The 22,034-nt window shown below is 38.8% G+C and overlaps 1 protein-coding gene across 2 annotated transcripts in view; it reads left to right on the top strand.

Moving 5' to 3' along the window:
- The first annotated feature begins 2,212 nt into the window (after positions 1 to 2,212).
- The window catches only part of ankrd29 (ankyrin repeat domain 29), a 134,077-nt gene continuing 114,255 nt past the window's right edge, over positions 2,213 to 22,034 (top strand). For both annotated transcript variants that reach the window (XM_062038765.1, XM_062038766.1), the window contains exon 1: positions 2,213 to 2,295. The gene's annotated coding sequence lies outside the window, so the exon portion shown is untranslated. The remainder of the gene's footprint in view (positions 2,296 to 22,034) is intronic.

Below are 22,034 nucleotides of genomic sequence, written 5' to 3'. Positions count from 1 at the left end.
CAGGACACCATCGATTTTAATTATTTCATATTTTTGAGTAATCACAGTGAAAAGATTAAAAAAAAATCACTAAATATATTTGGGATCCAAAAGGTGCCCCACTCATAAAGTGATACCTTTTTATTAGGTTTTTCTTTTACTTTCAACACTTAAGTTACGAGATCAACTTCAGATATATCTGTCCATTTTATGCTGGGAGCTATTATTTTGTTTGTTCTATGCGCTTTTGTCAAAGAAAACGTTGATGTTTTTATATGGCTACTACACAATATATGCAATATTTACCACATAAAACATTTTAAAGTGAAATATTTGAAGTAATTGGAGCCCTGAAAATAATTCATTGTAACATGGATTTTTTGTCATTATTTTTTTTTTTTTTGAGCAATGGCAAAAAAAGAAAAATGAAGAAAGACAAAAGAAAATTAGCCCCCAGGCCGCACTTTGGACACCCCTGCTTTAAACCATAACCAAGCATGCATCACTATAGCTCTTGTCTCAAAGTAGGTGTACTGTCACCACCTGTCACATCACGGCGTGACTTATTTGGAGATTTTTGCTGTTTTCCTGTGTGTCGTGTTTTAGTTCTTGTCTTGCGCTCCTATTTTGGTGGCTTTTTCTCTTTTTTTGGTATTTTCCTGTAGCAGTTTCATGTCTTCCTTTTGAGCGATATTTCCCGCATCTACTTTGTTTTAGCAATCAAGAATATTTCCGTTGTTTTTATCCTTTTGTGGGGACATTGTTGATTGCCATGTCATGTTTGGATGTACTTTGTGGACGCCGTCTTTACTCCACAGTAAGTCTTTGCTGTCGTCCAGCATTCTGTTTTTGTTTACTTTGTAGCCAGTTCAGTTTTAGTTTCGTTCTGCATAGCCTTCCCTAAGCTTCAATGCCTTTTCTTAGGCGGGGGTCGGCAACCCGCGGCTCTAGAGCCGCATGCGGCTCTTTAGCGCCGCCCTAGTGGCTCTCTGGAGATTTTTCAAAAATGTATGAAGAATGGAAAAAGATGAGGGGAAAAAATGTATTTTTTTGTTTTAGTATGGTTTCTGTAGGAGGACAAACATGACACAAACCTCCCTAATTGTTATAAATCACACTGTTTATATTAAATAAGCTTCACTCATTCGAGTATTTGGCGAGCGCCGTTTTTTCCTACTTATTTTGGCGGTCCTTGAACTCACCGTATAGTTTGTTTACATGTATACATTTCTCCGACTTTCTAGGACGTGTTTTATGCCACTTTTTCTGTCTCATTTTGTCCACCACACTTTTAACGTCGAGCGTGAGTGCACAAAGGTGAGTTTTGTTGATGTTATTGACTTGTGTGGAGTGCTAATCAGACATATTTAGTCACTGCATGACTGCAAGCTAATCGATGCTAACATGCTATTTAGGCTAGCGATATGTACATATTGCATCATTATGCCTCATTTGTAGCTATATTTGAGCTCATTTAGTTTCCTTTAAGTCCTCTTAATTAAATTTATATCTCATGACACATGTAATATGGCTTTTAAATTTTTGCGGCTCCAGACAGATTTTTTTTTTGTATTTTTGGTCCAATATGGCTCTTTCAACATTTTGGGTTGCCGACCCCTGTCTTAGGGGCACTCACCTTTTGTTTATTTTTGGTATAAGCATTAGATACTTTTTTACCTGCACACTGCCTCCCGCTGTTTCAGACATCTACAAAGCAATTAGCTACCGGCTGCCACCTACTGATATGGAAGAGTATTACACGGTTACTCTGCCGAGTTCTAGACAGCACCGACACTCAACCACAACACATCATTTGCAGACTATAATTACTGGTTTGCAAAAAACATTTTTAACCCAAATAGATAAAATGAGATAATCTCCCACGGCACACCAGACTGTATCTCACAATGGTTGAAAAACACTGACTTAGACAATAGAAGTAGGGAACTTGTCACACTTAAGAACAAATAAACCACCCTAAAAGTGCCCAGAAGCTTACCTACGAACAAATCCAAGCTAAGAAAACATTGGTGAATACAAAAATCCCCTTAAAAACTTCGTAAGTGGGCCTAAGAACAAAATTGAATGGGGCCCGGTGTAATTTACTCTGTGCCAGTGTCCATCGTTGGTCGCCTTCCTGTGGCCGATGACTCTGCTCTGCCCAAGTGTCATCCTCATCTGGCCCTTTTCCATGTACAGGGCCAGCAGGGGAACCGACCCTGTCCCTTGTACGAAGAGCAGAAGCCCCCCGGGGGACCGTGTCCTGACATCCAGGGAGAAGTGAGGCCTGAGACGAGGACGTGGAGCTTGTTTAAGGTGGGAACGTACAGTTGGGCATCTGTCCGAGGACTCGCCCTAATGATCATAACATGCGCTTCCTGTCGGATCAGCGGGAATTATTTTGCTTTCTGGAAGTGACCGTCGTGACATTACCTGTAATTAAGGTCCCGCTCCGGCAGCCGGTAACTGAGCCAGCTGTCTTCCTGCGAGAGCTCGTAGCCACGGTGGTGAACTGGCTGCTGGCGCCCGCATTGACCGTCTGTTGGGTCGCGACTCGTGAGGTACTGGGCAGAAAAGCAATTTGCTGAGAGATGCAGGAGCACTGTGCTGTTTTTAAGCAGCCTGCTGCGAAAACAGCCGTCAAAGATTGTCTATACGTTAGGAGCACTGTGCTTTTTTTAAGCAACCTAGTGCGTATAGACAAATATTGTCTATGCGTTAAGAGCATTGTGCTGTTTTTAAGGAACTTACTGTGAAAACGACATCAAATATTGTCAATATGTTAGGCGCACTGTGTCAAAGATTGTCTATAAGTTAAAAGCACTGTGCTGTTTTTAAGCAACCGACTGCAAAAACAGCAGTCAAAGATTGTCTATACGTTAAGAGCACTGTGCTGTTTTTAAGCAAGCTAGTGTGAAAACAGGAGTCAAAGATTGTCTATAAGTTAAGAGCACTGTGCTGTTTTTTGGCAACCTACTGCGAAAACACCAGTCAAAGATTGTCTATAAGTTAAAAGCACTGTGCTGTTTTTAAGCAACCGACTGCAAAAACAGCAGTCAAAGATTGTCTATACGTTAAGAGCACTGTGCTGTTTTTAAGCAACCTAGTGTGAAAACAGGAGTCAAAGATTGTCTATAAGTTAAGAGCACTGTGCTGTTTTTGGCAACCTACTGCGAAAACATCAGTCAAAGATTGTCTATAAGTTAAAAGCACTGTGCTGTTTTTAAGCAACCGACTGCAAAAACAGCAGTCAAAGATTGTCTATACGTTAAGAGCACTGTACTGTTTTTAAGAAACCAACTGCAAAAACATCAGTCAAAGATTGTCTATACGTTAAGAGCACTGTGCTGTTTTTAAGCAACCTAGTGTGAAAACAGGAGTCAAAGATTGTCTATAAGTTAAGAGCACTGTGCTGCTTTTAGGCAACCTACTGCGAAAACATCAGTCAAAGATTGTCTATATGTTAAGAGCACTGTGCTGTTTTTAAGCAACCGACTGCAAAAACAGCAGTCAAAGATTGTCTATATGTTAAGAGCACTGTGCTGTTTTTAAGCAACCTAGTGTGAAAACAGGAGTCAAAGATTGTCTATAAGTTAAGAGCACTGTGCTGTTTTTAGGCAACCTACTGCGAAAACATCAGTCAAAGATTGTCTATATGTTAAGAGCACTGTGCTGTTTTTAAGCAACCAAGTGCGAAAACAGCAGTCAAAGATTGTCTATACGTTAAGAGCACTGTACTGTTTTTAAGAAACCGACTGCAAAAAGAGCAGTCAAATATTGTCTATATGTTAAAAGCACTGTGCTGTTTTAAGCAACCTACTGCAAAAACAGGAGTCAAAGATTGTCTATACTTTAGGAGCACTGTGCTGTTTTTAAGCATCCTACTGCGAAAACAGCCGTCAAAGATTGTCTATACGTTAAGAGCACTGTACTGTTTTTAAGAAACAGACTGCAAAAAGAGCAGTCAAAGATTGTCTATATGTTAAGAGCACTGTGCTGTTCTAAGCAACCTACTGCAAAAACAGGAGTCAAAGATTGTCTATACTTTAGGAGCACTGTGCTGTTTTTAAGCAACCTACTGCGAAAACAGCCGTCAAAGATTGTCAATACGTTAAGAGCATTGTGCTGTTTTTAAGCATCCTACTGCGAAAACAGCCATCAGAGATGGTCTATACGTTAAGAGCACTGTGCTGTTTTTAAGCAACCTAGTGTGAAAACAGGAGTCAAAGATTGTCTATCGGTTAAGAGCACTGTGCTGTTTTTAAGCATTTTACTGCGAAAACAGCCGTCAAAGATTGTCTGTACGTTAAGAGCACTGTACTGTTTTTAAGAAACCGACTGCAAAAAGAGCAGTCAAAGATTGTCTATATGTTAAGAGCACTGTGCTGTTTTAAGCAACCTACTGCAAAAACAGGAGTCAAAGATTGTCTATACTTTAGGAGCACCGTGCTGTTTCTAAGCAACCTACTGCGAAAACAGCCGTCAAAGATTGTCAATACGTTAAGAGCATTGTGCTGTTTTTAAGCATCCTACTGCGAAAACAGCCATCAGAGATGGTCTATACGTTAAGAGCATTGTGCTGTTTTTAAGTAACCTACTGCATATAGACAAATATTGTCTATACGTTAAGAGCACTGTGCTGTTTTTAAGCAACCTAGTGTGAAAACAGGAGTCAAAGATTGTCTATCGGTTAAGAGCCCTGTGCTGTTTTTAAGCATTTTACTGCGAAAACAGCCGTCAAAGATTGTCTGTACGTTAAGAGCACTGTACTGTTTTAAAGAAACCGACTGCAAAAAGAGCAGTCAAAGATTGTCTATATGTTAAGAGCACTGTGCTGTTTTAAGCAACCTACTGCAAAAACAGGAGTCAAAGATTGTCTATACTTTAGGAGCACTGTGCTGTTTTTAAGCAACCTACTGCGAAAACAGCCGTCAAAGATTGTCAATACGTTAAGAGCATTGTGCTGTTTTTAAGCATCCTACTGCGAAAACAGCCATCAGAGATTGTCTATACGTTAAGAGCATTGTGCTGTTTTTAAGTAACTTACTGCGTGTAGACAAAGATTGTCTATATGTTAAGAGCACTGTGCTGTTTTTAAGCAACCTACTGCATATAGACAAATATTGTCTATACGTTAAGAGCACTGTGCTGTTTTTAAGCAACCTAGCGTGAAAACAGGAGTCAAAGATTGTCTATAAGTTAAGAGCACTGTGCTGTTTTTAAGCAACCTAGTGTGAAAACAGCAGTCAAAGATTGTCTATATGTTAAGAGCACTGTGCTGTTTTTAAGCATTTTACTGCGAAAACAGCCGTCAAAGATTGTCTATACGTTAAGAGCACTGTACTGTTTTTAAGAAACCGACTGCAAAAAGAGCAGTCAAAGATTGTCTATATGTTAAAAGCACTGTGCTGTTTTAAGCAACCTACTGCAAAAACAGGAGTCAAAGATTGTCTATACTTTAGGAGCACTGTGCTGTTTTTAAGCATCCTACTGCGAAAACAGCCGTCAAAGATTGTCTATACATTAAGAGCACTGTACTGTTTTTAAGAAACCGACTGCAAAAAGAGCAGTCAAAGATTGTCTATATGTTAAGAGCACTGTGCTGTTCTAAGCAACCTACTGCAAAAACAGGAGTCAAAGATTGTCTATACTTTAGGAGCACTGTGCTGTTTTTAAGCAACCTACTGCGAAAACAGCCGTCAAAGATTGTCAATACGTTAAGAGCATTGTGCTGTTTTTAAGCATCCTACTGCGAAAACAGCCATCAGAGATTGTCAATACGTTAAGAGCATTGTGCTGTTTTTAAGCATCCTACTGCGAAAACAGCCATCAGAGATTGTCTATACGTTAAGAGCATTGTGCTGTTTTTAAGTAACTTACTGCATATAGACAAAGATTGTCTATACGTTAAGAGCACTGTGCTGTTTTTAAGCAACCTAGCGTGAAAACAGGAGTCAAAGATTGTCTATACGTTAAGAGCACTGTGCTGTTTTTAAGCATCCTACTGCGAAAACAGCCGTCAAAGATTGTCTGTACGTTAAGAGCACTCTACTGTTTTTAAGAAACCGACTGCAAAAACGTAATTCAAAGATTGTCTATATGTTAAGAGCACTGTGCTTTAAGCAACTTACTTCAAAAACGTCCGTCAAATATTGTTTATACGTTAAGAGCACTGTGCTGTTTTTAAGCAACCTACTGCAAAAACAGGAGTCAAAGATTGTCTATACTTCAGGAGCATTGTGCTGTTTTTAAGCATCCTACTGCGAAGACAGCCATCAAAGATTGTCTATACATTAAGAGCATTGTGCTGTTTTTCAGTAACCTACTGCATATAGACAAATATTGTCTATATGTTAAGAGCACTGTGCTGTTTTTAAGCAACCTAGTGTGAAAACAGGAGTCAAAGATTGTCTATACGTTAAGAGCATTGTGCTGTTTTTAGGCAACGTACTGCGAAAACTGCCGTCAAAGATTGTCTGTACGTTAAGAGCATTGTGCTGTTTTTAAGAAACCTATTGCGTCATAGACAAAGATTGTCTAAACATTAAGAGCACTGTACTGTTTTTAAGCAACCTACTGCGAAAACAGCCGTCAAAGATTGTCTGTACGTTAAGAGCATCGTGCTGTTTTTAAGTAACCTCTTGCGTCATAGACAAAGATTGTCTTTACGTTAAGAGCTGTGCTGTTTTTAGATTGTCTATACGTTAAGAGCACTGTGCTGTTTTTAAGCAACCGACTGCGAAAACATCAGTCAAAGATCGTCTACATGATAAGAGCACTGTGCTATTTTTAGGCAACCTACTGCAAAAACGTCAGTCAAAGATTGCGTATATGAAAGGAGCGCTGTGCTGTTTTTAAGCAGCGACTGCAAAAACATCAGCCAAAGATTGTCTATATAACGAGTGCTCTGCTGCCCTTAACCAAATTGCAAAAATGTGAGTGAAAAATCCTCAACCCGTTCTCACGTTCTACATTTGAGTTGAGAACAAGATGTCTTACGTTATTGTGCAGAACAAGATGACTTACATTATTGTGCAGAACAAGATGTCTTACATTATAGTGCAGAACAAGATGTCTTACATTATAGTGCAGAACAAGATGTCTTACATTATTGTGCAGAACAAGATGACTTACGTTATTGTGCAGAACAAGATGTCTTACGTTATAGTGCAGAACAAGATGTCTTACATTATTGTGCAGAACAAGATGTCTTACATTATTGTGCAGAACAAGATGTCTTACATTATTGTGCAGAACAAGATGACTTACATTATTGTGCAGAACAAGATGTCTTACATTATTGTGCAGAACAAGATGTCTTACGTTATAGTGCAGAACAAGATGTCTTACATTATAGTGCAGAACAAGATGTCTTACATTATTGTGCAGAACAAGATGTCTTACGTTATAGTGCAGAACAAGATGTCTTACATTATTGTGCAGAACAAGATGTCTTACATTATTGTGCAGAACAAGATGTCTTACATTATTGTGCAGAACAAGATGACTTACATTATTGTGCAGAACAAGATGTCTTACATTATAGTGCAGAACAAGATGACTTACATTATTGTGCAGAACAAGATGTCTTACATTATAGTGCAGAACAAGATGACTTACATTATTGTGCAGAACAAGATGTCTTACATTATAGTGCAGAACAAGATGACTTACATTATTGTGCAGAACAAGATGTCTTACATTATAGTGCAGAACAAGATGACTTACATTATTGTGCAGAACAAGATGTCTTACATTATAGTGCAGAACAAGATGACTTACATTATTGTGCAGAACAAGATGTCTTACATTATTGTGCAGAACAAGATGACTTACATTATTGTGCAGAACAAGATGTCTTACATTATTGTGCAGAACAAGATGACTTACATTATTGTGCAGAACAAGATGTCTTACATTATAGTGCAGAACAAGATGTCTTACATTATAGTGCAGAACAAGATGTCTTACATTATTGTGCAGAACAGGATGACTTACATTATTGTGCAGAACAAGATGTCTTACATTATAGTGCAGAACAAGATGTCTTACATTATAGTGCAGAACAAGATGTCTTACATTATTGTGCAGAACAAGATGTCTTACGTTATAGTGCAGAACAAGATGACTTACATTATTGTGCAGAACAAGATGTCTTACATTATAGTGCAGAACAAGATGTCTTACATTATTGTGCAGAACAAGATGACTTACATTATTGTGCAGAACAAGATGTCTTACATTATAGTGCAGAACAAGATGTCTTACATTATAGTGCAGAACAAGTTGTCTTACATTATAGTGCAGAACAAGATGTCTTACGTTATAGTGCAGAACAAGATGTCTTACATTATTGTGCAGAACAAGATGACTTACATTATTGTGCAGAACAAGATGTCTTACATTATAGTGCAGAACAAGATGTCTTACATTATAGTGCAGAACAAGATGACTTACATTATAGTGCAGAACAAGATGTCTTACATTATTGTTCAGAACAAGATGTCTTACATTATTGTGCAGAACAAGATGTCTTACATTATAGTGCAGAACAAGATGTCTTACATTATTGTGCAGAACAAGATGACTTACATTATTGTGCAGAACAAGATGACTTACATTATTGTGCAGAACAAGATGACTTACATTATTGTGCAGAACAAGATGACTTACATTATTGTGCAGAACAAGATGACTTACATTATTGTGCAGAACAAGATGACTTACATTATAGTGCAGAACAAGATGTCTTACATTATTGTGCAGAACAAGATGACTTACATTATTGTGCAGAACAAGATGACTTACATTATTGTGCAGAACAAGATGTCTTACGTTATAGTGCAGAACAAGATGTCTTACATTATTGTGCAGAACAAGATGACTTACATTATTGTGCAGAACAAGATGACTTACATTATAGTGCAGAACAAGATGTCTTATGTTATAGTGCAGAACAAGATGTCTTACATTATAGTGCAGAACAAGATGTCTTACATTATTGTGCAGAACAAGATGACTTACATTATTGTGCAGAACAAGATGTCTTACATTATAGTGCAGAACAAGATGTCTTACATTATAGTGCAGAACAAGATGACTTACATTATTGTGCAGAACAAGATGTCTTACATTATTGTGCAGAACAAGATGACTTACATTATAGTGCAGAACAAGATGTCTTACGTTATAGTGCAGAACAAGATGTCTTACATTATAGTGCAGAACAAGATGTCTTACATTATAGTGCAGAACAAGATTTCTTACATTATAGTGCAGAACAAGATGTCTTACATTATAGTGCAGAACAAGATGTCTTACATTATTGTGCAGAACAAGATGTCTTACGTTATAGTGCAGAACAAGATGTCTTACATTATTGTGCAGAACAAGATGACTTACATTATTGTGCAGAACAAGATGTCTTACATTATAGTGCAGAACAAGATGTCTTACATTATAGTGCAGAACAAGATTTCTTACATTATAGTGCAGAACAAGATGTCTTACATTATAGTGCAGAACAAGATGTCTTACATTATTGTGCAGAACAAGATGACTTACATTATTGTGCAGAACAAGATGACTTACATTATTGTGCAGAACAAGATGACTTACATTATAGTGCAGAACAAGATGTCTTACATTATAGTGCAGAACAAGATGTCTTACATTATAGTGCAGAACAAGATGACTTACATTATTGAGCGACTGGAGCCGTGTGCCTACAACCGGGTGTAAGCGTCCAATGTGCGGGGGCGAGCTGAGGCTGCATTGACCGAGGACGACGCCTCCCTCTGGCGGCAGCAAGCTGAGATCCACAGGTGTGACGCTGTGAGCCCACCTGTGTCACGTTAGAGATTTAGATCAAACATGATTGCAGGAGGCGTCAATATAAGACAGTGTTTCTCAAATGGCGGGTCACAACACCCTGGGGGTCGTCGTCGGGTGTCTGTTATACTTCTCTTTCTGCCCTCGATCTCCTATTGGATAAAATGTGTTCTTATCAAGATTTTTATTATTTAAATTATTATTTATATAAATGTATGTGTGTAAATATATGTATATTTGTGTGTTTGTGTGTATTATATATAAATGTATACATATGTATACATACGTCTATATGTATATATGTGCATATGTATATATGTCTATATGTATACATAGGTGTATATGGATGTTTATACGTGTGTATATATATGTGTATATTTATATATATTTGTATACAGTATGTGTGTGTATATTAGTGTATAAATGTACAGTATATGTATGTTTATATTTGTGTATATATGTGTATATATACATATACAGATATATATGTATGTATGTGTGTGTGTATATTAGTGTATATATGTACAGTATATGTATATATAAATATATATATACTGTATGTGTGTGTGTGTTTATATATGTATGTGTGTATAAGTGTGTGTGAGATATATATATATATATATATATATATATATATATATATATATATATATATATATATATATATATATATATATATATATATATATATATATATATACGTGTGTATGTATGTATATACGTGTGTATGTATGTATATACGTCAAGCACATCTGTGAAGTGAAAACCATTTCAGGTGACTACCTCTTGAAGCTCATGGAGAGAATGCCAAGAGTGTGCAAAACAGTAATCAGAGCAAAGGGTGGCTATTTTGAAGAAACTAGAATATAATATTTGATTTCAGTTATTTCACCTTTTTTTTAAGTACATAACTCCACATGTGTTCATTCCTAGTTTTGATCCCTTCTGTGACAATCTACAATGTAAATAGCTATATATATATACTGTATATATATGTATGTTTATATATGTATGTGTGTATAGGTGTGTGTATGTGTGTGAGATATATATATATATATGTATATATACAGTATATGTATGTATGTATGTATGTATATGCATATATATATATATATATATATATATATGTATATATATGTATATATATATGTTTATGCATATATATATATATATATGTATATATATATGTATATATATATATATGTGTATATATATATATATATGTGTACATATATATATGTGTATATATATATATATATATATATATATATATATGCATATATATATATATATATATGCATATATATGTATACGTGTATTTATGTATATATACTATTCAATTATATATATTATATAACAATATTTATATTTAGTATTAATGGATGTTAGAATGGATTTGTAGCAAGGTTACCGCAGTGCTCTAGCTAATCAACAGTCTTTCTGTTCTACCCAGTAGAAGTAGTAAGTCCACAGGAACATGTGTGCACAGATGATGGAAGTTGTTGACAGGGAGGAAAAGAAAACTATATTTGTCATCAGCAGCATATACTGTACTTCCCCTTTTATAATTATGGAATGGCCGGTGTTTGGAGGATGTTCATTAAGTTAATTTTGGAAAAACGGCAACTTTCTAGCTTTAGGAAACACTAAAAAAAATCAAGAAAAAAATTGTTGCAGTCATCAACAGTTTTTTAATTTTTAGAAAGAAATATTGAATCCTTCAGAGTTAGTCTGCAGTTAAAAAAAATAGTGTTCACACCTTGGCGAGCTGTTGCAGCAGGTGGATTGACATGAATCATGGCTCCGACACGATAGATGTCAATTGGAACAAAGGAGAGGATTATCAAACTCCTTCAACATGGGAAGGTTGTGAAGGACAAACATAGTGTTTCTTAAAAGCCAGAAAGTTGCCATTTAAAATGACTAAAGTTGTGTCTGTTACCTTCTTTGTTTCTACAAAATGGAAAAACTAAATGGACACCTTCCAAGTCTGGTGACTCCATCATTCTCCAGTGGTCTTATAATTCACGTAACCCACAGATGAATAAATATGATCACGTTTTCAATAATAATACAAGTCAGGCGGGTCGTGGAACATTTTCCGTTCCCCCGGGAATGTCATGACCGGAAATTATTCAGAAGCTCTGACATAAGATCTGCCCTTTTTAAAGAATCACTTAAAAACCTGATATAGATGTTAGCGATGCAGCCTTTAAAATCTTCTCTTTCGCTCGCCATGTCGCCCTCTGGTCGTCCATAAGCTGCTTGTCCCTGCATGATGTTGTCTACGCTCAGCTCCATCCTGGGAACACCTCAAAGACACCATGGTTAATTGTGGCTGGTTGACATACACTTGAGTCTGTCTTGAGTTTCCAATACTTTCTACAACTCTTATTTTTTTGTGATAGAGTGATTGGGGCACATACTTGTTGGTCACAAAAAAAACATTCATGAAGTTTGGTTCTTTTATGAATTTATTATGGGTCTACTGAAAATGTGAGCAAATCTGCTGGGTCAAAAGTATACATACAGCAATGTTAATATTTGCTTACATGTCCCTTGGCAGGTTTCACTGCAATAAGGCACTTTTGGTAGCCATCCACAAGCTTCTGCTTGAATTTTTGACCACTCCTCTTGACAAAATTGGTGCAGTTCGGCTAAATGTGTTGGTTTTCTGACACGGACTTGTTTCTTCAGCATTGTCCACACGTTTAAGTCAGGACTTTGGGTAGGTCATTCTAAAACCTTAATTCTAGACTGATTTAGCCATTCCTTTACCACTTTTGACATGTGTTTGGGACCATTGTCCTGTGGGAACACCCAACTGCGCCCAAGACCCAACCTCCGGGCTGATGATTTTAGGTTGTCCTGAAGAATTTGGAGGTAATCCTCCTTTTTCATTGTCCCATTTACTCTCTGTAAAGCACCAGTTCCATTGGCAGCAAAACAGGCCCAGAGAAACAAAAATAGAGCTGTTTGGCCACAATACCCGTCTCTGCTCGGGATGGTTTCCTGCTGGCCCCACTATGGGCTGGACTCTCACTATTATGTTGGATTAACTATGGCAGGGGTCACCAACCTTTTTGAAACCAAGAGCTACTTCTTGGGTACTGATTAATGCGAAGGGCTACCAGTTTGATAAACACTTAAATAAATTGCCAGAAATAGCCAATTTGCTCAATTTACCTTTAACTCTATGTTATTATTAATAATTAATTATATTTATCTTTGTGGAAACACTGATCATCTTAATGATTTCTCACAATAAATATATATAGAAACAGATAAATATCAATATGCAACACTTTATTTTTATATTTTCTCTAAGTGCACATTTTTCAAATTGAACATTTTCAAATGATGACTTCTAAGACAGTCTTGTGAAATCACAATATCCCATTTTAACTAGCTAGCCACTAACATTTTTTAACAAATCATGAATTACTTTGCACCATGTTTGTACAAATAATAACTCATGTAAAATACAAAAGTCAACTCTCAAATTTTTAAATAAATCATGTCACACCTAGAACTGGACACCAAATCTGTTATCTGTTTCTTTGTCAGTTAGTGAAGACCAAGTCTTTAAAATATTTTCTTGGATTTTCAAATTCTATTTGAGTTTTGTCTCTCTTAGAATTAAAAATGTCGAGCAAAGCGAGACCAGCTTGCTAGTAAATAAATAAAATTAAAAAAATAGAGGCAGCTCACTGGTAAGTGCTGCTATTTGAGCTATTTTTAGAACAGGCCAGCGGGCTACTCCTCTGGTCCTTACGGGCTACCTGGTGCCCGCGGGCATCGCGTTGGTGACCACTGAACTATGGACTGGACTTTCACAATATTATGTCAGACCCACTCGACATCCATTGCTTTCGGTCTCCCTTAGATGGGGGGGCGGGGGTTACCCACATATGCGGTCCTCTCCAAGGTTTCTCATAGTCATTCACATCGACGTCCCACTGGGGTGAGTTTTTCCTTGCCCTTATGTGGGCTCTGTACTGAGGATGTTGTGGCTTGTGCAGCCCTTTGAGACACTTGTGATTTAGGGCTGTATAAATAAACATTGATTGACTGATTGATTGATTGATTGAATACCCAGCAATATGTTTGGAGGAGATAAGGTGAGGCCTTTAATCCCAGGAACACCATGCCTACCGTCAAGCATGGTGGTGGTAGTATTATGCTCTGGGCCTGTTTTGCTGCCAATGGAACTGGTGCTTTAAATGGGACAATGGAAAAGGAGGATTACCTCCAAATTCTTCGGGACAAGCAAAAATCATCAGCCCGGAGGTTGGGTCTTGGGCGCAGTTGGGTGTTCCAACAGGACAAGGACCCCAAACACACGTCAAAAGTGGTAAAGGAATGGCTAAATCAGTCTAGAATGAAGGTTTTAGAACGGCCTTCCCAAAGTCCTGACTTAAACGTGTGGACAATGCTGAAGAAACAAGTCCATGTCAGAAAACCCAACAAATTTAGCTGAATTGCACCAATTTTGTCAAGAGGAGTGGTCAAAAATGCAAGCAGAAGCTTGTGGATGGCTACCAAAAGTGCCTTATTGCAGTGAAACTTGCCAAGGGACATGTAAGCAAATATTAACATTGCTGTATGTATACTTTTGACCCAGCACATTTGCTCACATTTTCAGTAGACCCATAATAAATTCATAAAAGAACCAAACTTCATGAATGTTTTTTTGTGACCAACAAGTATGTGCTCCAATCACTCTATCACAAAAAAAACAAGACTTGTAGAAATGATTGGAAACTCAAGACAGCCATGACATTATGTTCTCTACAAGTGTATGTCAACTTTTGATCGCGACTGTAAGTACTACCTTGTTGGCGACCTGTCAGCAGTCAGGTAGTGCCACCTTCCATCGTTGTACCTCTCAGACGACACCAGGCTATTATTAGCACTTTTAAATACCAGGTAGCCGTCAGACAGGGAAAGGTGCCCCGAGGTAGGGCTCTGCAGAACACCGGGGAATGGAATCATCCTCCTGCAGGACTCGTTGGAGAATTTTTTTTTTTTTTTTTTTTACCTGAGAGGGACTCCTGAGAATGACGCCGTGTTTGTGTTTGCTCCTGAAGCCCAGAGACACTCGCTGGTGGTCCCGCACAAACAGCCAGTCGGCAGATAGAGAGGAATGCAGCGTGGCTGTGCGAACACCCTTCATGACACCAAACACCTGGATTACTTTCATAAAAGTCTTAATATAGAACACATGTATTACTTTCATAAAATACTTAACATACAAAACCAAAAACCAGTGAAGTTGGCACGTTGTGTAAATCATAAATAAAAAACAGAATACAATGATTAGCAAATCTTTTTCAACTTATATTCAATTGAATAGACTGCAAAGACAAGATATTTAATGTTCCAACTGAGATACTTCATTTTTTTTTTACAAATAATCATTAACTTAGAATTTAATGGCAGCAACACATTGCAAAAAAGCTGTCACAGGGGCATGTTCACCACTGTGTTACATGGCCTTTCCTTTTAACAACACTCAGTAAACGTTTGGGAATTGAGGAGACACATTTTGGAAGCTTTTCAGGTGGAATACTTTCCCATTCTTGCTTGATGTACAGCTTAAGTTGTTCAACAGTCCGGGGGTCTCCGTTGTGGTATTTTAGGCTTCATAATGCACCACACATTTTCAATGGGAGACAGGTCTGGACTACAGGCAGGCCAGTCTAGTACCCACACTCTTTTACTATGAAGCCGCGCTGTTGTAACACGTGGCTTGGCATTGTCTTGCTGAAATAAGCAGGGGCGTCCATGAAAAAGTAGTTGCTTGAATGGCACAAATGTTGCCCCAAAACATTAATGGTGCCTTCACAGATGTGTAAGTTACACTAATACACCCCCATACCATCACAGATGCTGGCTTTTCAACTTTGCACCTATAACAATCCGGATGGTTCTTTTCCTCTTTGGTCCTGAGGACACGACGTTCACAGTTTCCAAAAACAATTTGAAATGTGTACTCGTCAGACCACAGAACACTTTTCCACTTTGCATCAGTCCATCTTAGATGAGCTCGGGCCCAGCGAAGCCGGCGGAGTTTCTGGGTGTTGTTGATAAATGGCTTTCGCTTTGCATAGTAGAGTTTTAACTTGCACTTACAGATGTAGCGACCGACTGTAGTTACTGACAGTGGTTTTCTGAAGTGTTCCTGAGCCCATGTGGTGATATCCTTTACACACTGATGTCGCTTTTTAATGCAATACCGCCTGAGGGAATTGAAGGTCAAGGCCTTGCCACTTACGTGCAGTGATTTCTCCGGATTTTCTGAACCTTTTGATGATATTACGGACCATAGATGGTGACATCCCTAAATTCCTTGCAATAGCTGGTTGAGAAATGTTGTTCTTAAACTGTTTGCGCACGCGTTTGTTGACAAAGTGGTGACCCTCGCCCCATCCTTGTTTGTGAATGACTGAGCATTTCATGGAAGCTGCTTTTATACCCAATCATGGCACCCACCTGTTCCCAATTAGCCTGTTCACCTGTGGGATGTTCCAAATAAGTGTGTGACGAGCATTCCTCAACTTTCTCAGTCTTTTTTGCCACTTGTGCCAGCTTTTTTGAAACATGTTGCTGGCACAAAATTCCAAATGGGTTAATATTTGCAAACAATTAAGTTCAAACATTAAGTATCTTGTCTTTGCAGTCTATTCAATTGAATATAAGTTGAAAAGGATTTGCAAATCTTTGTATTCTGTTTTTATTTACCATTTACACAACGTGCCAACTTCACTGCTTTTGGGTTTTTGTACATTTTAATACATAAGCAACATTTCTTAAGTGCTCCTGCACTATTTCCGCTGCCAAATGTGGCCTCTGCTGATATGTTAGCATTTATTTGTTTGAAGTAACACAACTAAAAATGACTCAAATAAAGATGCTAAAGCTATTTTCCTAGTGTGCCCTCAGTCTCCTCTCAGATAAAGTGTGTCGCCTTACTGTAGGACAGTCGTCCTCTGACTTTTTTCACCAAGTGCCCCCATAATGGCTGACATTAAAGTACGGTAGCGTAATAGGCCCAAGGATTCATTAAAAACAAGTATATTAAATATTATTGGTCGCTGTGACATTACACTCAGTTTGAACAGTAACAATGCAGCTTGGTTGTACAGTTTGCTGCACTTTGCCCTCAGTCTCCGGATGAAAACAGTTTCCTAATTAAGTTGTGCAATTAAATGAGGGACACCATTGTTCTCCGCCATTGTTACTTGTTAGCACATCTGGTTATGACTAAATCATTCATTGCAGCTTGGTTTTACACTCTCTCTACTTCGTTGCACTTTGGCCTCAGTCTCCCGTCTGATTAAAACCAGATAGTGGAATAAAATACAGTAGATCCTTGTTCTCCACCATTGTTGTTTGTCTGTCTCATTTTAACTGAAGCGTTCAGTACAGCTTGGTTTTACAGCCCGCACTACTTTCATCTCCACTTGGATGCACTTTGCCCTCCGTCTCCTATAGGATAAGTACGGTCTCTAGTTAAATAGGGCCATTGTTCTCCGCTACTGTTGTTGTTCAGCATGGCTGCTTATGACTGAAGCATTCAATGCAGCTTTGTTTTACAGTCTCCAATTTGCTGCACTTTGCCCTTAGTCTCCTGCGGGATAAGAAATTGTGCATATTGCTATTGCTGTTGTTTTTTTTTCAGCACATCTCATTACGACTGAAGCGTTGAATGCCGTTATGTTTTACAGTCTCCACTTTTCTGCAGCACTCTTGTTTATTTCTGCCTTCAGATTCCTCTTGAATTAATTATTTTGCTGCTGTGCCTCAGCTCTGGACACTGGGGCTGCACTTTCTTGCTACTACCCTCCTTCTCTTGGATAAAATGTGTTCTCACCATGGGTCAGAAGTAAATACAGGAGACCATGCGTTCCTGTTGTTGTTTGTTAGCATTCAATACGGCTTGTTTTCTGAGTTTCTTGCGTCACGACTGTTGCGAAATGAAAACCAGACTGACTTCAAGTTCAACAAAGTGTACCTATGTAGCGGAAATCTCCAAATATGGCACCTCTGCCACTTTCAGATATCCTTTAGAAATAAACTACAAAACCACAGACCACTTTTCCACTTTGCACCAGTCCATCTTAGATGAGCTCGGGCCCAGCGAAGCCGGCGGCGTTTCTGGGTGTTGTTGATAAATGGCTGTGGCTTTGCATAGTAGAGTTTTAACTTGCACTTACAGATGTAGCGACAAACTGTAGTTACTGACAGTGGTTTTCTGAGGTGTTCCTGAGCCCATGTGATGATATCCTTTACACACTGATGTCACTTTTTGATGCAGTACCGCCTGAGGGATCCAAGGTCGTGCAGTGATTTCTCCTTTTGATGATGGTGAAATCCCTAAATTCCTTGCAATAGCTCGTGGAGAAATGTTGTTCTTAAACCTTTCGACAATTTGCTCACGCATTTGTTCACAAAGTGGTGACCCTCTCGCCCCATCCTTGTTTGTGAATGACTGAGCATTTCATGGAAGCTGCTTTTATACCCAATCATGGCACCCACCTGTTCCCAATTAGCCTGTTCACCTGTGGGACGTTCCAAATAAGTGTTTTGATGAGCATTCCTCAACTTTCTCAGTCTTTTTTTGCCACTTGTGCCAGCTTTTTTGAAACATGTTGCAGGCATCAAATTCCAAATGAGCTAATATTTCCAAAAAATAACGTTTTCCAGTTCGAATGTTAAGTATCTTGTTTTTGCAGTCTATTCAATTGAATATAGATTGAAAAGGATTTGCAAATCATTGTATTTAGTTTCTATTTACAATTTACACAACGTGCCAACTTCACTGGTTTTAGGTTTTGTAGATGAGCTCAAGCCCAGCGAAGCCGGCGGCGTTTCTGGGTGTTGTTGATAAATGGCTGTGGCTTTGCATAGAAGAGTTTTAACTCGCACTTACAGATGTAGTGACGAACTGTAGTTACTGACAGTGGTTTACTGAAGTCTTCCTGAGCCCATGTGGTGATATCCTTTACACACTGATGTCGCTTGTTGATGCCGTACCGCCTGAGGGATCCAAGGTCCCCGGGCATTCAATGTTATGTGCAGTTGCATATCAGACTGTTACATTGACCATTCACTGGCGTCGAATGGAATGCTCCTTAATGGTGTAAGTGGATGATGGCTATAGCCCAACTTAGTGAAATGTGTGAAAACAATAGAATCTTCTTTTACCAGCAGTGTGAAGGGACAGCCGTCACTCACGCCCATTGTTGTGGCGTATTCAACCGTCTGTCCGTCGGCGGTCACATGGTCCACGCATCCTCGCAGCGGCGGAGCTGTGATGTCATGTCTGAGGTTGAAGAGACATAATGGATATTTGGAAACTAACTATATGTGTGTGGAAAAGATTGAAGTATTTCAATAGGGGGAGTCCAACATTTTAAGATAAAGAATTACAATTTAGGGGGATTAATCTAACCTGTGATTCATTTACACGTGTGTTTTAATACTTATGGCAATCAACTGGTTGGTAGCATGACATATTAACCTGCTGGTAATGACGTGTGTGCCTCAACACTAGAGAATTATTTATTCATTCTATAGGAATTTTTAAAAGTAAAGTGAAACCTCGATTTATGAACGCCTCTATTTGCGACCTTTTCGGTTTACGAACCTTTACATCGCGCCAAACATGCCTCTGTGTGCTAAAGGCCTACTGAAATGAATTTTTTTAATTCAAACGGGGATAGCAGATCTATTCTATGTGTCATACTTGATCATTTCGCGATATTGCCATAATTTTTGCTGAAAGGATTTAGTAGAGAACAACGACGATAAAGATCGCAACTTTTGGTATCTGACAAAAAAAAAGCCTTGCCTATACCGGAAGTAGCGTGACGTAGTCAGTTGAACATTTCCGCAAAGTTCCCTATTGTTTACAGTGATGGCGGCCAGAAGTGAGAGCGATTCGGACCGAGAAAGCGACGATTTCCCCTTTAATTTGAGCGAGGATGAAAGATTTGTGGATGAGGAAAGTGCAAGTGAAGGACTAGTGAGGAGTGGAAGCGATTCAGATAGGGAAGATGCTGTGAGAGCCGGGTGGGACCTGATATTCAGCTGGGAATGACTACAACAGTAAATAAACACAAGACATATATATACTCTATTAGCCACAACACAACCAGGCTTATATTAAATATGCCACAAATTAATCCCGCATAACAAACACCTAGGTGCTAGCTCCTAGCTCGTAGCTCCCGTCCATATAACCCGCCAATACAATTCAAACACCTGCACAACACACACAATCACTCAGCCCAAAGGACCGTTCACCACCCAAGGTTCATAAAGCTTATATATTTACCCAAAGTTACGTACGTGACACGCACGTACGGGCAAGCGATCAAATGTTTGGAAGCGCAGCTGCGTCTGCGTCTGTGTATCCAAATCAAAGTAATCCTGGTAAGAGTCTGTGTTGTCCCAGTTCTCTACAGGCGTCTGTGTATCGAAGTCAAAGTCCTCCTGGTAAGAGTCTCTGTTGTTCGAGTTCTTCGATCTTGACTGCATCTTTCGGGAATGTAAACAATGAAACACCGGCTGTAATGTGTTGCTGCTGACTTCCCTCGCAAAATACTCCGCTTCGCACCGGCAACTTTCTTCTTTGCTTGCTCAGCTTCTTTCTCCATAATGCAATGAACAAATTGCAACAGATTCACCAACACAGATGTCCAGAATACTGTGGAATTATGAGATGAAAACAGAGCTATTTTGTATTGGCTTTAATGGGCTACCGATACTCCTGTTTCACTGGCTACGTCACGCGCATACGTCATCATCCAAAGGCGTTTTCAACCGGAAGTTTAGCGGGAAATTTAAAATTGCACTTTATAAGTTAACCCGGCCGTATTGGCATGTGTTATAATGTTAAGATTTCATCATTGATATATAAACTATCAGACTGCGTGGTCGGTAGTAGTGGCTTTCAGTAGGCCTTTAAAGATCACGTTGTGTGATCACAAATGCTTTACATGTGTCCAAACTCTCACAGTGTCGCTGTATAGCTTCGCCTTGTTAGACAACCGCTTTGAGATAGCGTTTTAGCTCGTTAGCCTCTGGCTTGTGGAACCTACTGTGTAGTTTGAGGATTTTATCAGTGAAGGAGGATTTGTTCCACAGCACATCTTTAATTGTGATGAGACCAAAAAAGATGCCACGGCGGACCTTTATCACAGCGAAGGAGAAGGCACTACCGGGACACGAACCGATGAAGGATCGCCTCGCACTGCTAGTTTGCCCACCAACAAGGCGTGTGTGTGTGTGTTTGTGTGTGTGTGTGTAAATGTATATGTGTGTGTGTGTATATATATATATACCGTAATTTCCGGACTATAAGCCGCTACTTTTTCCCCTCGTTCTGGTCCCTGCGGCTTATACAAGGGTGCGGCTTATTTACGGCCTGTTCTTCTCCGACACCGACGAAGAGTATTTCGGTGGTTTTAGTACGCAGGAGGAAGACGATGACACAATGATTAAAGACTGACTTTTCATATATACCGGTAGGCTGGTTATTTTGATAACGTACAGGCGAGCACTTTGTATTAATTTGCACCGTTGTATTATTTGTACTCTGCACGAATGCCGTTCGCCATGTCAAAGATGTGAAAGGTTGATTGAATGATTGAAAGTTTTATTGTTAATAATTGGGACGCTTTGCGTTCCCAAACAGTCATCTCTGTCCCGACAATCCCCTCCGTGGTAGCAGGAACCCCTATATACTACGGTAATTACACATCAAAACCCTGCGGCTTATAGTCGGGTGCGGCTTATATATGGAGCAATCTGTATTTTCCCCTAAATTTAGCTGGTGCGGCTTATAGTCAGGTGCGGCTTATAGTCCGGAAATTACGGTATTTATATGTATATAGTCATGTGTATATGTGGGTGTGTATATATATATATATGTATATTTATATATATGTATATTATACGAGTATATATTTATATGTATATAGTAGTGTAGCTTGCCCATCACTATATATATATATATATTTGTATACACTACCGTTCAAAAGTTTGGGGTCACCCAAATAATTTTGTGGAATAGCCTTCATTTCTAAGAACAAGAATAGACTGTCGAGTTTCAGATGAAAGTTCTCTTTTTCTGGCCTTTTTGAGTGTTTAATTGAGCCCACAAATGTGATGCTCCAGAAACTCAATCTGCTCAAAGGAAGGTCTGTTTTGTAGCT

This window comes from Entelurus aequoreus, linkage group LG27, assembly GCF_033978785.1.
Source record: "Entelurus aequoreus isolate RoL-2023_Sb linkage group LG27, RoL_Eaeq_v1.1, whole genome shotgun sequence".
Lineage (NCBI taxonomy): Eukaryota > Metazoa > Chordata > Actinopteri > Syngnathiformes > Syngnathidae > Entelurus > Entelurus aequoreus.
This window is presented reverse-complemented; position numbering and strand designations above follow the sequence as displayed.